The sequence below is a fragment of the Macrobrachium nipponense genome, chromosome 3 (genome assembly GCF_015104395.2).
Source record: "Macrobrachium nipponense isolate FS-2020 chromosome 3, ASM1510439v2, whole genome shotgun sequence".
NCBI lineage: Eukaryota > Metazoa > Arthropoda > Malacostraca > Decapoda > Palaemonidae > Macrobrachium > Macrobrachium nipponense.
The window spans coordinates 52384217-52399802 of NC_087202.1; the positions used below are offsets into that span (position 1 = coordinate 52384217).

The 15586-nt window shown below is 35.5% G+C and overlaps 1 protein-coding gene across 7 annotated transcripts in view; it reads left to right on the forward strand.

Moving 5' to 3' along the window:
• Positions 1 to 15586, forward strand: part of LOC135221777 (pleckstrin homology domain-containing family F member 2-like) — a 117883-nt gene that overhangs the window by 91023 nt on the left and 11274 nt on the right. The window lies entirely within an intron of this gene.

Here is a 15586-nt window from a genome sequence, read left to right on the forward strand (position 1 = left end):
GTGTAGTGCTTTGTGTATTGTCATATGTTTCCTGGTTTTCTGATCTATGCTGCGGAGTTCTGCCTTCGTCCATTCCACTATTCCTGCGCTGTATCTGATTACTGGCACTGCCCATGTGTTTATGGCTTTTATCATATTTCCGGCGTTGAGTTTTGACTTGAGTATCGCCTTGAGTCTCAGCATATATTCTTTCCTGATCGTGTCCTTCATCTCTTGGTGTTTTATATCCCCTCCTTCCATTATTCCCAGGTATTTGTATCCTGTCTCATCTATGTGTTTGATGTTGCTCCCATCTGGTAGCTTTATCCCTTCAGTTCTCGTTGCTTTGCCCTTTTGTATGTTGACTAAGGCGCATTTTTCTATTCCAAACTCCATCCTGATGTCCCCAGATACAATCCTTACAGTCTGGATTAGGGTATCTATTTCCTTGATGCTCTTACCATACAGCTTGATGTCGTCCATTATTATTATTATTATTATTATTATTATTATTATTTTTTTTTTTTTTTTTTGCTCTATCACAGTCCTCCAGTTCGACTGGGTGGTATTTATAGTGTGGGGTTCCGGGTTGCATCCTGCCTCCTTAGGAGTCCATCACTCTTCTTACTATGTGTGCCGTTTCTAGGATCACACTCTTCTGCATGAGTCCTGGAGCTACTTCAGCCTCTAGTTTTTCTAGATTCCTTTTCAGGGATCTTGGGATTGTGCTTAGTACTCCTATGATTATGGGTACGATTTCCACTGGCATATCCCATATCCTTCTTATTTCTATTTTCAGATCTTGATACTTATCCAATTTTTCCCTCTCTTTCTCTTCAACTCTGGTGTCCCATGGTATTGCGACATCAATGAGTGATACTTTCTTCTTGACCTTGTCAATCAACGTCACGTCTGGTCTGTTTGCACGTATCACCCTATCCGTTCTGATACCATAGTCCCAGAGGATCTTTGCGTGATCGTTTTCTATCACTCCTTCAGGTTGGTGCTCATACCACTTATACTGCAGGTAGCTGATGTTTCTTGCACAGGCTCCAGTGGAGGGCTTTTGCTACTGAATCATGCCTCTTTTTGTACTGGTTCTGTGCAAGTGCCGGGCATTCACTTGCTATGTGGTTTATGGTTTCACTTTTCGTATTGCACTTCCTACATATGGGAGAGATGTTATTTCCGTCTATCGTACTTTGAACATATCTGGTTCTTAGGGCCTGATCTTGTGCCGCTGTTATCATTCCTTCAGTTTCCTTCTTTAGCTCTCCCCTCTGTAGCCATTGCCAATTGTCATCGCTGGCTAGTTCTTTAGTCTGTCTCATGTATTGTCCGTGCATTGGTTTGTTGTGCCAGTCCTCTGTTCTTTCTGTCTTTCTCCTGTCTCTGTATATTTCTGGGTCTTCGTCTGCTTTTATTAGTCCTTCTTCCCATGCACTCTTTAGCCACTCGTCTTCACTGGTTTTCAGATATTGCCCCAGTGCTCTGTTTTCGATGTTGACGCAGTCCTCTATACTGAGTAGTCCTCTCCCTCCTTCCTTTCGTGTTATGTATAGTCTGTCCGTATTTGCTCTTGGGTGTAGTGCTTTGTGTATTGTCATATGTTTCCTGGTTTTCTGATCTATGCTGCGGAGTTCTGCCTTCGTCCATTCCACTATTCCTGCGCTGTATCTGATTACTGGCACTGCCCATGTGTTTATGGCTTTTATCATATTTCCGGCGTTGAGTTTTGACTTGAGAATCGCCTTGAGTCTCTGCATATATTCTTTCCTGATCGTGTCCTTCATCTCTTGGTGTTTTATATCTCCTCCTTCCATTATTCCCAGGTATTTGTATCCTGTCTCATCTATGTGTTTGATGTTGCTCCCATCTGGTAGCTTTATCCCTTCAGTTCTCGTTACTTTGCCTTTTTGTATGTTGACTAAGGCGCATTTTTCTATTCCAAACTCCATCCTGATGTCCCCAGATACAATCCTTACAGTCTGGATTAGGGTATCTATTTCCTTGATGCTCTTACCATACAGCTTGATGTCATCCATGAACATCAGATGGTTGATTCTGTTGCCTCTTTTCTTGAGTTGGTACCCGGCATCCATCTTCTGTAGTACTTTTGTCAAGGGAATCATGGCTACTACGAAGAGTAGTGGGGACAGTGAGTCGCCCTGGAAGATCCCTCTCCTGATATTAACCTCTGCTAGTCTTATTCCAGAGCTTGTAAGTATTGTATTCCAGTTGCGCATTGTATTTTTGAGGAAGCTGAGGGTATTTTCCTCTGCCCCATATATTTTCAGGCATTCTATTAGCCATGTGTGTGGTATCATGTCGAAGGCTTTCTTATAGTCTATCCATGCCATGCTTAGGTTGGTTTTCCTTCTCCTACTGTTCTTCATTACCATTTTGTCTATGAGGAGCTGGTCTTTTGTGCCCCTACACTTCCTTCTGCAGCCTTTCTGTTGGTGGTTATTATAATTATTATTATTATTATTATTATTATTATTATTATTATTATTATTATTATTATTATTATTAAAATAAGTTACAGAGACTGCTTCTAATGATTTAGCTACTTTGCTGGCACTTAAACTTTCTTCATTCGAAGATTCAGTTTTCTTGGTTTGTCTCATTCATTTGAAGAGATGTACTCCTGAGACTGAAAAAGTTCTTTGGACATAGTCCAGGTCTCTGTTTAGTTTGTTGAAATTTTATTGTTTACTGAGCTTTCACTGTATGATTGTCTCTTCTCTGCATAGTTCAGAGAGGTTGAGCTTTCACTCGTTATGATTGCCTCTTCTCTGCATAGTTTAGTGAGGTGCTTGTGCCAGCTTAGTGTGTGTGTGTGTGTTTGTGTGTGTGTGTGGCATCAGCTTAGAGTTTGTGGCACCAGCTTAAGTATTAGTGATGCCAGCAGGATTTAGCAAGGAAGAGTCTTAGCATTTTTTACATGAGTGTTCAGTGCCATTTTTGATGCTGCAGGTGAGTGTTCCCATGCTGATTCTAACTTGGTTTTGAAGAAGTAGAACAATTATGCTCCTATCTATTGTCAAAGGTTTTTTTTTTTGTATACAGGTTTTTTGTACATTTCAGGGATCTTTTCAGCTCACAGGTTCTGTTAGTAGTACAATTGCAGCTTTTCTGGCATGTTTGGAGAGACCTAGGAGCAGAACCATAGGTGGTGGAGGTACTAAAGTAGAGTTATGATTCCTCAGGTTTTCCCTCCACTGTTATAGCTGTTACTTCTAGCAGAATTATCTTGTTCTTCAGTAGGATGTTTTAGATAGAGAAGAATTCAATGGACCAGGTGTTGGTAGTTCACCAGGATTTTCCTTGACTCTTTTTCTTGTTGTACAAGCAACCAGAGATTGGCATCCAGTATTGGACATATCAAGACTTAAAACTTGATTTCTGTCCCCAGTCACCATGGTTTTAATGACTTTCCAAAGGAAGAGTAAATGATCGGTGGACATTTATGGTGCATTTTTCTCATATTACTATTGTATTATAAAATACAAACATAGTGTTGGTTTGGGAATCGGCCGAGGGCAATTACAAATAAGATTATTTCACCGTATTTAACACAATAAATGAATCTGTAGAGACTTTATTTATATGGGACAAGGTTATTTTTTAGTTATGCAAAGTGTTTTTTTGTCAAAATGTGACTTAAATACATATTTTTATAATTTTCTTTTTACTTTCTTAACTTATTTAAACTAGAAGATGAGATAGATAAAGAGATGGAGAAAAAGAAGTTAGTCTATCGTAATTTGGTCTCTCAAAAAGGAGCTCGCACGATGCACAACATGCATGATAAAATCATTGTTTAAGGGTGAAAGTTTGGGGTCGCAAAATATGCGAGATCGCACTTTACACAAGTATGTATATATGGTAATTCCTCTCTAGACCATAAAGGATTACACAATTACAGACATTTTTCTACTTTTAACTGAAATTCTTCCATACATAAACGTACAACTTGTCTCTTGCAAAAACATTTTTTCTTTTCTAAAACCCAACCTAACATCAGGTGCTTTTAATAGATCTTACAGGTCAACTTCAATTGGTTGTAGGCTGTTTAGTGTTTCACCTTCCAATCCTTGATTCAGGCTATACATAAATTCATTAAGAAAATCTAATACAAAATAATTGTTTCTATAAACTTGTCACTCAGAACAAGTTTCCTTCACCCAACCCTTCAGATTTCATGAAGTTAACAGTCCAAACAACTAAAAGAAGGACCTGTGGATCCGTGCACTACATAATCAAAATTATCACTGTCTTGTTTTGTTTATTAGACAGAAGACTGTACTGTGTGTAATATTAAAAAAACATGAACATGGACTGTATGTGAGTGAATGGTTGTAAGAAAGGTTAATTTTTCTACATTAATTTTAACCTTTGTAAACTTAGTTTCAATAACTCACTAAATTTAAATGAAAAATTACAAAATTTTTAATCAACTCGTATTTTTCATAGCTAACAAACCTGAGGTTTTAACATTAGTCTAAATCTTCTAGTGCCAGCTGAATACCATTGAAAAACAATAAAGAATTATATGTGCAAGGAATCTGTGGCATCTGGCATCTAAAGTATAAATGAAGTGGAAGCAGGTCAGCGACCACACTTGAACCCCATGACACATTTAGTCTGTCTACTAACTCAGGATAATAAGAGGAGCAGCTAGAGGTGGGCAGTCAATGTTAAGCCCTCAGGTTTGTTAGCTATGAAAATTACAAAGTAATTCAAAATTTGTCATGTGTTCATATGCGAAACAAACCTTTGGTCTTAGGATAGACTCACACTTGGAAGGAGGTATGAAAATCCCAAACCGACTGAAGGTTCAGCACACCTGATCACTCTTCTTAGAAATGAGAATTGTAAAGAGGCCCTAAACTCTGAGACATTAGATATTCCGGTATCTAAAACTCAGTCACTGGAATAAATACGGTGTAACATGTCCAGATGCATTGCATACATGGAAACTAAAAAGAATTATATCTGTTCAAGTAACAAACTATGGCTGTCACAAGCAAAGAGTTTGTCACCACTCCTCACTCCTGTTACTGAAGAGAGGAGTATATGGGACTGAGAAGCAGATTTGTAGGTTGTGTGGAATGCAAAAAGTGCAGTAACAGTATGGCGGTTGAATTCTCCAGCATCAAGCCAGTTCGAGCGTATGATGTGTCTAACCTTCAACCTGTCCATGTATTGAAGAAAGGAAAAAAGGCAAGATATGACCTGTCTCCCCAGGGGCACTGGATGAGCTACACAACTTGTTGAGCAGCCACCACCAGAACCAAGGAAAAAGTGTCGCAAGGGTCTTTGGGCAATACCTTTTAGGTAGAAGGAAGTGAAGTGGTTTGACGAAGCCAGGAACCAACATTCATAATCCTATGAACAAACAAGTTCTTCTTAAATGCCAGGGAGGAACTTATTCCTCTGGTGTCTGGTGCTCTTGCATGCAGAGTATTGTTGACAGAACTTGACGATGAGGAGTAAGCTTGCCAAATCACCTCACGTAGCCAAAATGAAATAGTATTCTTGGACACTTCTTTCTTGGCTCGGCCTTTGTTAACAAAAAGTCTACAACACCTAAGTCTTAGGTGGCGATCCTTTTTAGATAATAACGCAGTTCCCTGATGGGAAAAAGCAGTACAGTCACCTCTCAATTAACACGAGGGTTATCTTCCTGGAGAGCTCGCTTTAATTAAAAACGCATTATTTAAGCATATTTTTCCCATAAGAAACAACAGTAATAAGGGCGGTTATATTCCTGGACTTGGGGAACTCTGCACTTTTTTTTTGCTAAGTACAACCGAATTTGAAAACAGCAACATATGTTTGGCTTGTATTTCAACCATCGTACAATAGTAAACAATTACTGTAGTTATGTTAAAAACGACGTTATGTAGAATAGGACACATATTTTATGTAATAATTTTTATTTCCTATAGATCAAAGATCAGCAAGGAAATATGCTGTTAAATTTAAACCAAGTTGTAGCTGAAGCTGAGAAAGCTGTTCAAGTTGCTAATGACTAGTTATTATGCATCAGCAACAATGATAAAACTCCCGTAAAGTTATGCCATCAAACACAACCATAGATAAAATTGAGACAAAATCATTTTAACCCTTTAACGCCGATTGGACTTATTAAACGTCGATGATAAAAAGTTCTTTTAAAAATTTGCAGAAAAATGGTTTTAGGCCTACTAGGCAAAAACTTTTGTATCACGTACCTTGGGGGATGCTGGGAGTTCACTGATCAAGCTGTTGTTTTGTTTACAATTGTTACCCAGGCGCGCAAGCGCGAATTTCTTTCTTCTCGCACTAAAAAGCATCAGCGACACATCTCAGAAATTATTTCGTCACTTTGACATAATTTTTGCACCATTTTATATTAGCGGTTACATAGAGTTTTATATATGAAATTGTGCGCAATTTCATATAGAATACAAATAAAAACAACTCATGGTTGTAGCTGTTATCAGTTTTGAAATATATTCATATAAATAACGATAAGTGCGAAAACTTCAACCTTCGGTCAACTTTGACTCTACCAAAATGGTCGAAAAACGCAATTGTAAGCTAAAACTTTTATATTTATTATTGTAATATTCACCTTCATTTTACAACAAGTTGGAAGTCTCTAGCACAATATTTCAATTTATGGTGAATTTATGAAAAAAACTTTTTTCTTACGTCCGCATGGTAACGTCCAAAAAAAGCATACATTTTTTTGTCCGATTTACATAAAGTTTTATATATGGAAATGAGCGCAATTTCATGTAGAATACAACTAAAAACAACCCATGGTTGTAGCTTTTATCAGTTTTGAAATATTTTCATATAAATAACGATAAGTGCCAAAATTTCAACCTTTGGTCACCTTTGACTCTACTGAAATGGTCGAAAACCGCAATTGTAAGCTAAAACTCTTATATTCTAGTAATACTTAATCATTTACCTTCATTTTGCAACAAATTGGAAGTCTCTAGCACAATATTTTGATTTATGGTAAATTTTAGAAAAAAAAACTTTTTCCTACGTCTGTGCGGTAACTGCGGAAGAAATCTTAAATTTTTTTGTCTGATTGTCATAATGTTTGCATAGTTTTATATTAGCCGTTAAATAAAGTTTTATATGAAAATGTGTGCAATTTCATGTAGAATACAATTAAAAACAACCCATGGTTGTAGCTTTTATCAGTTTTGAAATATTTTCATATAAATAACGACAAATAAAACAAAATTTGACTTTCGGTCAACTTTAACTCAACCGAAATGGTAGAAAATTGCAATTTTAAACCACAAAATTTACAGTCTAGTAATATTCAATCAATTACCTTCATTTTGCAACAAACGGGAAGTCTCTAGCACAATATTTCGATTTATGGTGAATTTTTGAAAACTGCTTTTTTGTACGTCCGCACGTTACGAATTCATGCATCATATTGTGATAATATTTTCTCTGTGTTGCTTTGATCATTTTACAATTTGTTATATACCAAAATCATTGCAATTTAGAGTACAATGCAACAAAAAAATAATTACCTCATTAGCTTTAACCGTTTTGCTCACAGCGGGATTTGTATACAATTATATATGAAATTTTTTTTTTGCGCTGTCATATATTCCAATATTTATATATGATAATGATATTTTTTTTCATTTCTGATGGTTGCATACTAAATTTCAGGCAATGACAAAAAAGGAGCCAAAAATGAATTCTTAATCTTGAAAATTAAGCATGCTGTGATTTAAAAAAAAAAAAAATCCGCTTTGGCGCTCACTCGCTAACGCCGCCGGCATACGGGAGACACTTTCGGAAATACCAGCTCGGCGTTTAAGGGCTTGAAACAACAAATTTTATTGTTATTTTCATGCCAATAAAAGTAAAAAAAGCTTAAAGCTCTTATTACAATGAAATTAAGTGAAAAAAAAGTTATTGCAATCACAATGTTTTTTTTTTCTTTTTTTGTATATAATAAACATGCTCCCAATGCAATCTGTTAATGAGAAAAGCAATTTAGTTCACAACGAGACTTATTCAAGTCATATTTCAACTCAAAAATTCGTCTATAACGAAAAATGACCTAGTTTCATATAAGTAAAGTATTTAGATATTTGTTTATGCTAACTAGAAGCAAAATTCCCACAGAGTTGAGTGTATATGACAAAATAAACTCGTATTCGCCATCAGCTGATTTCCAGACCCAAACATTGACCACTTTTTTATTATTTTATTTATGATAATACAATAATATGAGAATACATACAATATTGTTGAACAACAGTGAAGTATTGTATAACTTTTTAAAAGATTCACGTAAAATATGCATAATTACCTTTGTAATTATATGTAGCCATCAGAAGCTTGAAATCACTCAATTATGCCGATGTTGGAACGAAGCAGATTCTCGTTTCATGTCTTTTTTTTTTTTTTTTTTTTTTTTTTTTTTTTTTTTACTGAATAATCATAAGCCAATATGCATTGAACCTAGAGAATTAGCTGAAATTAATAATTACTATACATTATATTTATAAAGTATACTGTGCAGTGTAGGCTAGGCTACCCTATATGTAAAGATGGTACTGATTACCCTAGTGTAGAATAGGGTAGGTATATTTGAGATACAATTTTTCCAACAAACGATGGGTTTTTTGGAACCTAACTCCATTATATGTAGGAGAATACCTGTGCTAAGTAGGTCGGACAAAAAAAAAAAAACAGCACTAAATCTTTTGCTTTATTAACAAGTAAACAATGTTTTTTGCTTTATTAATAAATTATTAATAAATACAGTACAGAAAGTCTTTCGCTCTTTTAATAAATACATGCAGTACACTTTGCTATGTCATTATGTCGACGGCCGGCATCTGCAGCGCTGATGCGTGTGTGATTTTAAAATAACGCTCCACTGCCAATTTGCGTTAAATAGAAATTTTCACGTTTTTCAAACATTTTAAAAAAGTTAATTAAACATGCGTTAATTGAGAAGTGACTGTAACTCTTTCATCTTGAAGTGAGGGATTTTGAGTCTTAGCTATGAATTCCAGGACAAATTTGAAAGCTACAGACCCCCAACCCCTGGTGTGTTTTACATCATAATCTAGACCATGGAGCTCTCCAATTCTTTTCGAGGAAGCCTAAGCCAGAAGGAAAACTGTTATCAAAACCAGTTCCCTGTCTGACGGTTGACATAGGGGTTAGAATGAAGCTCGAGTAAGACTACTCGGTACCAGAGTAAGGCCTCACATAGGAGATTTTAAAGCTCCTGAACAATTTTTCATTAATAGATGGCTCTGTTGTCTGGTTATCGGTACATATTTCAATACTTGCTGAAGTTCCAAGAGACCCTCCTAAAATGCAAACGTAACAAGTATGCATCTATTCCTTGGCTGTTTTGAAAAGTTATGCTTTACTTCAATGTATCCAATAATGGTGTATTTAGTCTCATATAACTACGTATAGTAGTATTATAAAATACAAATGAAGCGATCCATGTTTTGCTTTGGAAAAATCAGCTGAGGGCAGGGGTAGGGTTATTTTGCCGTACTCAAATAAATTTTTTTGCTTCTATTTAGCATAAACAGATTATTTTTTGTTATATGAAGTGCTTTTAAGTTGAGATACGACTGAAATATGTACGTCTTCTTATGAACTTGATTGTTATTTTTTTTTATTAATAGATTGTGTCAAGAGCATATTATTTTTTTGTAAAAAACTGATTACATTCATTATTTTCATCCTATATCATAATATGATATTTACATATTTCTCTGCTAGCAGCGTGAAAACAACAGCAAAATGTGTTCTTTCATGGCGAGTATATTTTATTAAAATACATTTTCTCCACTATTATTTGTGGTCAAGTTTCATCATGTTACCGATGCACGATAATTTATAGTCATTAACAGTGTGAACATTGTTTTCTCAGCTTCAGCTACAAATGCACCTTAAATTTAGCAGTACGTACTCTATACTATATTTCCGTGCCGGTATTTTCTCCATAGCGAATAAATGTGTAACGTAAAAATTTATCGGTCCTATTCTACTTAACCCTTAAACGTCGAGCTTCTATTTACAAAAGTGTCTGTCATATGCTGACGGCGTTAGGGAGTTAGCGCCGAAGCGGAGTTTTTAAATCACAGCACGCTTAGCTTTTAAGATTAAGAGTTCATTTTTGGCTCCTTTTTTTGTCATTGCCTGAAGTTTAGTATGCAACCATCAGAAATGAAAAAAATATCATTATCCTATATAAATATTGGAATATATGACAGCTCAAAAAAAAAATTTCATATATTATTGTATACAAATCGCGTTGTATGCAAAACGGTTAAAGCTAATGAGTTAATTTTTTTCGTTGTATTGTACACTAAATTGCGATTATTTTGATATATAACAAATTGTAAAAAGATGAAAGTATTATCACAAAATGATGCATGAATTCGTAACACACGGACGTAAAAACAAGTTTTTTTCTGAAATTTACCATAAATCAAAATATTGTGCTAGAGTCTTCCCGTTTGTTGCAAAATGAAGGTACAGGCGGCCCTCGGTTAGCGGCAGGGGTTCCGTTCCTGGCCACCGACGCCAAGCGATTTTCGACGCTGAGCGATTTTAAAGCCTACGGCAGCCGCACACCTTCTTTCGAAACTCTAGCCCAGTCAAAGGCGCCGTAATCCCACAATAAGTAAAATTATATTTATGCAGTAGTATAGTACTACAGAATTTACTGTACAGTACATGTGGGTGTCTAGAGTATGTAAAGATATAATAAAGTTTATACAGTGTACAGGTAGCTGTAGTGTTCAGGTTACGATCATTAGTCTTACGATAGTCTGATTTTATGAGAGATCAAATTACAATGGCCTAACTTTATCCATCTTCTAGTTACATAAGTTTAATAACAGCAAAAGAGAATGATGAAAATATGGTTTTAACGTTATACTCGTTGCGTGAACGTGTACAGCCATGAACAACCGAACGACAAACGACTTTTTTTTTCTAAGTACAACCGAACTGGATAACATCTGTTTGGCTTATATTTCAATCATCGTACTACAGTACAACATTACCGTATTTGTTATAAATGGCGTTATGTATAGAATAGAACTGAGATATCTTAATGTAATAACTTTATTTGCTATAGATCAGAGATCAATATAGATTAAAGATCAATCGGGAAATATACTGTTTAATTTAAAACTAGTTATAACTGAAGCTGAGAAAACTGTACAAGCTGCTAATGACTATTATCGTACATCGGCAACAATGATAAAACTGCAGTAAACGTCTGCCATCAAACACAACTGTAGATAAAATTGGGATAAAATCATTTTAATCAAAACTACTGTGCTTGAAAGAACACATTTTACTGTTGTTTTCACGTCGATATAAGATAAATAACGTAAAGTTCGTATTACGATGATATAAAGGATTATTGCGAACGGAATCACGTCATTTTTTACGCAATAAACATGCCGCCAACGTAATCTGTTAACGAAAAAAAATAGTAGTTCACATTCACAACGAGACTTATTCAATAAATATTTCCACCTAAAAACACGCTGTATAAGGAAAAATAACTTTGTCTCATATAAGTCAAGTATATAAATATTCGTTTATGCTAACTAGAAGCAAGAGCATTCGCTCAGAATTGCGTTATGGTGAAACAAATGCGTATTCATCAGCTGATTTCAAACCACAACATTGGCCGCTCCGCGGAATACTGGCTTAAATTTGCCATAGTATTTTAAAATACAATAATATAAGAATACATACAATATTCTTGGATACAGTGAAATAATGTATAACTTTTTAAAGGATTTATGGAAAAGATGCATAATTAATAAAATAACACAATGCATTTTTCGGTACTGGGGCACAAGAATGAACATGAAAAAACATCCACTGACAACGTGGAGCACAGTTACAAAGGCTGCCTTAGTTTGTATCTTATTTCTGTACAAAAATGAAAATATCTTTACGTAATATATTTTCATACACATTTTAAACATAAACGCATAAACATTTAAAAAATTGACACATCGATCGCTAAATTTGCACTTTTTTTAACTCTATATTTTTGGTAGAGCGGCAGACGGCGGCATACAAGAACGAACTTGAAAAAAAATCGTAGTCGATAACTTGAAGGGCAGTTTCAAAAGCTGCCTTTTTATCATATTTCTGCACAGAAATAAAAATACCCTATTCGTAATACATTTTCATACACATTGAAACATAAAGCATAAACATTTATAAAATCGACACATCGATTGCTAATTTGCACTTTGTTTTTAAATCGATATTTTCGGAAGAGCAGCAGGCGGCGGCTCACAAGAAAGAACATGAAAAAACATCGTATTTGATAACATGAAGGGCAGTTTCAAAAGCTGCCTTTGTATCATATTTCTGTACAGAAATAAAAATACCTTTCACGCAATACATTTTCATACACATTTTAAACAAAAGCATGAACATTTATAAATCGACACATCTATAGCTAAATTTGCACTTATGTAACTCGATATTTTTGGCATAGAACAGCGTCAGAGGCATATATTTTACCCTAATACCTAAATAATAACTCTCCATAAAATTTGTTAATATAATTTGCATAACCTTTATGGTCTGAACGGCATGTCTACAAATGTATGAACTCGTTAGACAACGGCGCTAGCGGCGCTGTTAACTGAAAATTGTGCTGTAAAGATGCCTTTAAAATGCCTTATTTTTGTAATAAATATTTTTTACGACCGCCGTAAAACCGATTCGCCGTATGGTGATTGCGCCGTTAACCGCGGGCTGCCTGTAATTGATTGAACATTACTAGACTGTAAGTGTTTTAGCTTACAATTGCAGTTTTTGACCATTTTGATCGAGTTAAAGTTAACCGAAGGTCAAATTTTTTCTATTTATCGTGATTTATATGAAAATATTTCAAAACTGGTAAAAGTTACAACCATGAGTTATTTTTTGTTGCATCTACATAAAATTGCGCACATTTTCATGTATAACAGAAAATGGTGCGAAATTTACGACAAGGTGACTAAAGAAATTCTGAGATTTTCAGCAGAGTCATCGCGCGCGGAGGGAAGGAGAAAGTTTTTTTTTAAAATTCACCACAAATCGAAATATTGTGCTAGAGACTTCCTGTTTGTTGCTAAATGAAGGTAAATGATTGAATGTTACTAGAATGTTAGGGTTTTAGCTTACAATTGCATTTTTTTACCATTTTGGTTGAGTCAAAGTTGACAGTAGGTTTAAATTTTGGCACTTATCGTGATTTATATGAAAATACTTCAAAACTGATAAAATTCGCGCATGCGCGGCTGGGTAACACTTCTAAACAAAACAACAGTGTGATCCGTGAACTCCCAGCATCCCTCAAGGCGTGTGATTTAAAATCTTTCGCAAACTAGGCCAATAACTATTTTTCTGCGAATATTTTAAAAAACTTTTTGTAGTCGACGTACCACATGTCCACTTGGCACCCGGCAGACAATTATAGTTGACATACAATACGTCCAGTCGGCGTTTAAGGGTTAATTAACATCATTTGTAACAAAACTACAGTAATTTGTTACTATTGTTCGATGGCTGAAATGCAAGCAAAACGCTATCAGATTCGGTTTGGTGGTTGTAGCAAAACAACTGTTATCGTTCAGTTGGTTTTGGGTGCAGCACTTAAGCAATGATTATAACAGTACTAACGATACTTTTATCATTCTCATTTGCTTTTTTAACTGATTTAACTAGAAGATATGATAAATAAAGAGATGGAAGAAACATTAGCAATCTGATCTCACTAGGCCAAGATTTACCAGTAAGCTCATTCAATCTGACATTAAAAATTTGTAGAACTACCAGGCAGACCATTGTAAATGGTTAGGCAAATGAAATTACACGTTTTCATTAAAGTTATTACATATTAGGGCAAAATATCTGGCTGTGACACTGTCTAAGCTCTAAGGCGTAGTCAACAAGTCTAGGGCACCATAAGGGGGATTGTGACACCCATAGACTTTTGAATTTCAGTTAGAGGCGAATTTCGCTTAGCGTCGGCCCCGGGATCAGAACCCTGCCGTTAACCAGGGCCTGCATGTATGTGTGTGTGTGTGTGTATATATAATATATTTATATATGTACAGTGTGTCATCAGCTTACAGTGGGGATCCATTCCAGTGCCGTGCTGTAAGGTGATTTCTGCTCTAAGTGGGTTTTTGGCCATTAATGATGCTTTAACAGCACTCACAGCATCATAACTCAAGTTATGGTGCCATAACTTGATGTTGCATCAAGTTACAGGGCCGTAAATGCTATTAACTTAATGCCCATTGGTGCTCACAGCACTGTAAGATCGAATCGCCATAAGTCAGTGGCGCTGTAGGTTGAGGACGCACTATATACCGTCAAGTTTATTTTATTCCTTCAGTGAAGAAGATTAACTGAAAAATACACTCGTGTAATTTTAGAATAATGATGTTCAGACAGCCAAATACAGAACAAATGGCGTTCTGTATTGGTTCAGTACAGAGTGCAACATCTCACTCTCCAAGACAGAACGAACTGTATTTTACAGAACAGATGGCAAACCTATCCAGTAGGAACTGGACTGGTTAGTTATTACATTGTTACAACTTGATGTTGCATCAAGTTACAGGGCTGTAAACACTTAACTTAATGCCCAATGGTGCTCACAGCGCCGTAAGATCAAATTGCCATAAGTCAGTGGCGCTGTAGGTTGAGGACGCACTATATACCATCAAGTTTATTTTATTCCTTCAGTGAAGCAAGATTGACTGAAAAATATACTCATGTAATTTTAAAGTAATGACGTTCAGACAGCCAAATACAGACAAATGGCGTTCTGTATTGGTTTAGTACAGAGCACAACATCTCACTCTCCAAGACAGAATGAACTGTATTTTACATAACAGATGGCAACTCTATCCAGTAGGAACTGGACTGGTCAGTTATTACATTGTTACCTTATACTACCCATGTCTGAGAGATCATGGCCAACTCAGTAGGTACTATTTGCAATGTTAACATTATTGTTAAACACTTAATGACCTAGTTATCTTAGATAGACATGAGCAATCCTCTGTAATGTTATTAGGACACTGTAGACTAGCTAAGCTATTAATTTCACTAATCAACCCATTATTTTTTCTGTATCAGATTTTGCATCTCTTTTGACAGCTACATTCCGTAGATGTTGAACTTAGTTGAGTAGTTTTTTTTTTTTTTTTTGAACTGTCTGATCTGAACTGATTTTGGAATTGTTGTCATTCTACCATGTGTGGCAAGAATGATTTTTCATTATTTAAAAGTATACATTCTTTTACAGGAAAAATTGCCCTGGTTGTCTTTCTCTTTTCTATGACAAAGGGCATCACATTCCCAGGGACCAGTGTAGTTCCAGTTCCTAAGAAAGTTCCAAACTTAAGTAGATAGTATTAAATCATAACAGGGTGTTCCCCCACCTAACCCAAACTTATAAGCACCTCTTTGGGATTTTTAAGTGTTTGTTATGGAGCTAAGTTTCAACTTAAAAAATTTTTTTTTCCAATAATTTAATATTGATCTTTTGCAC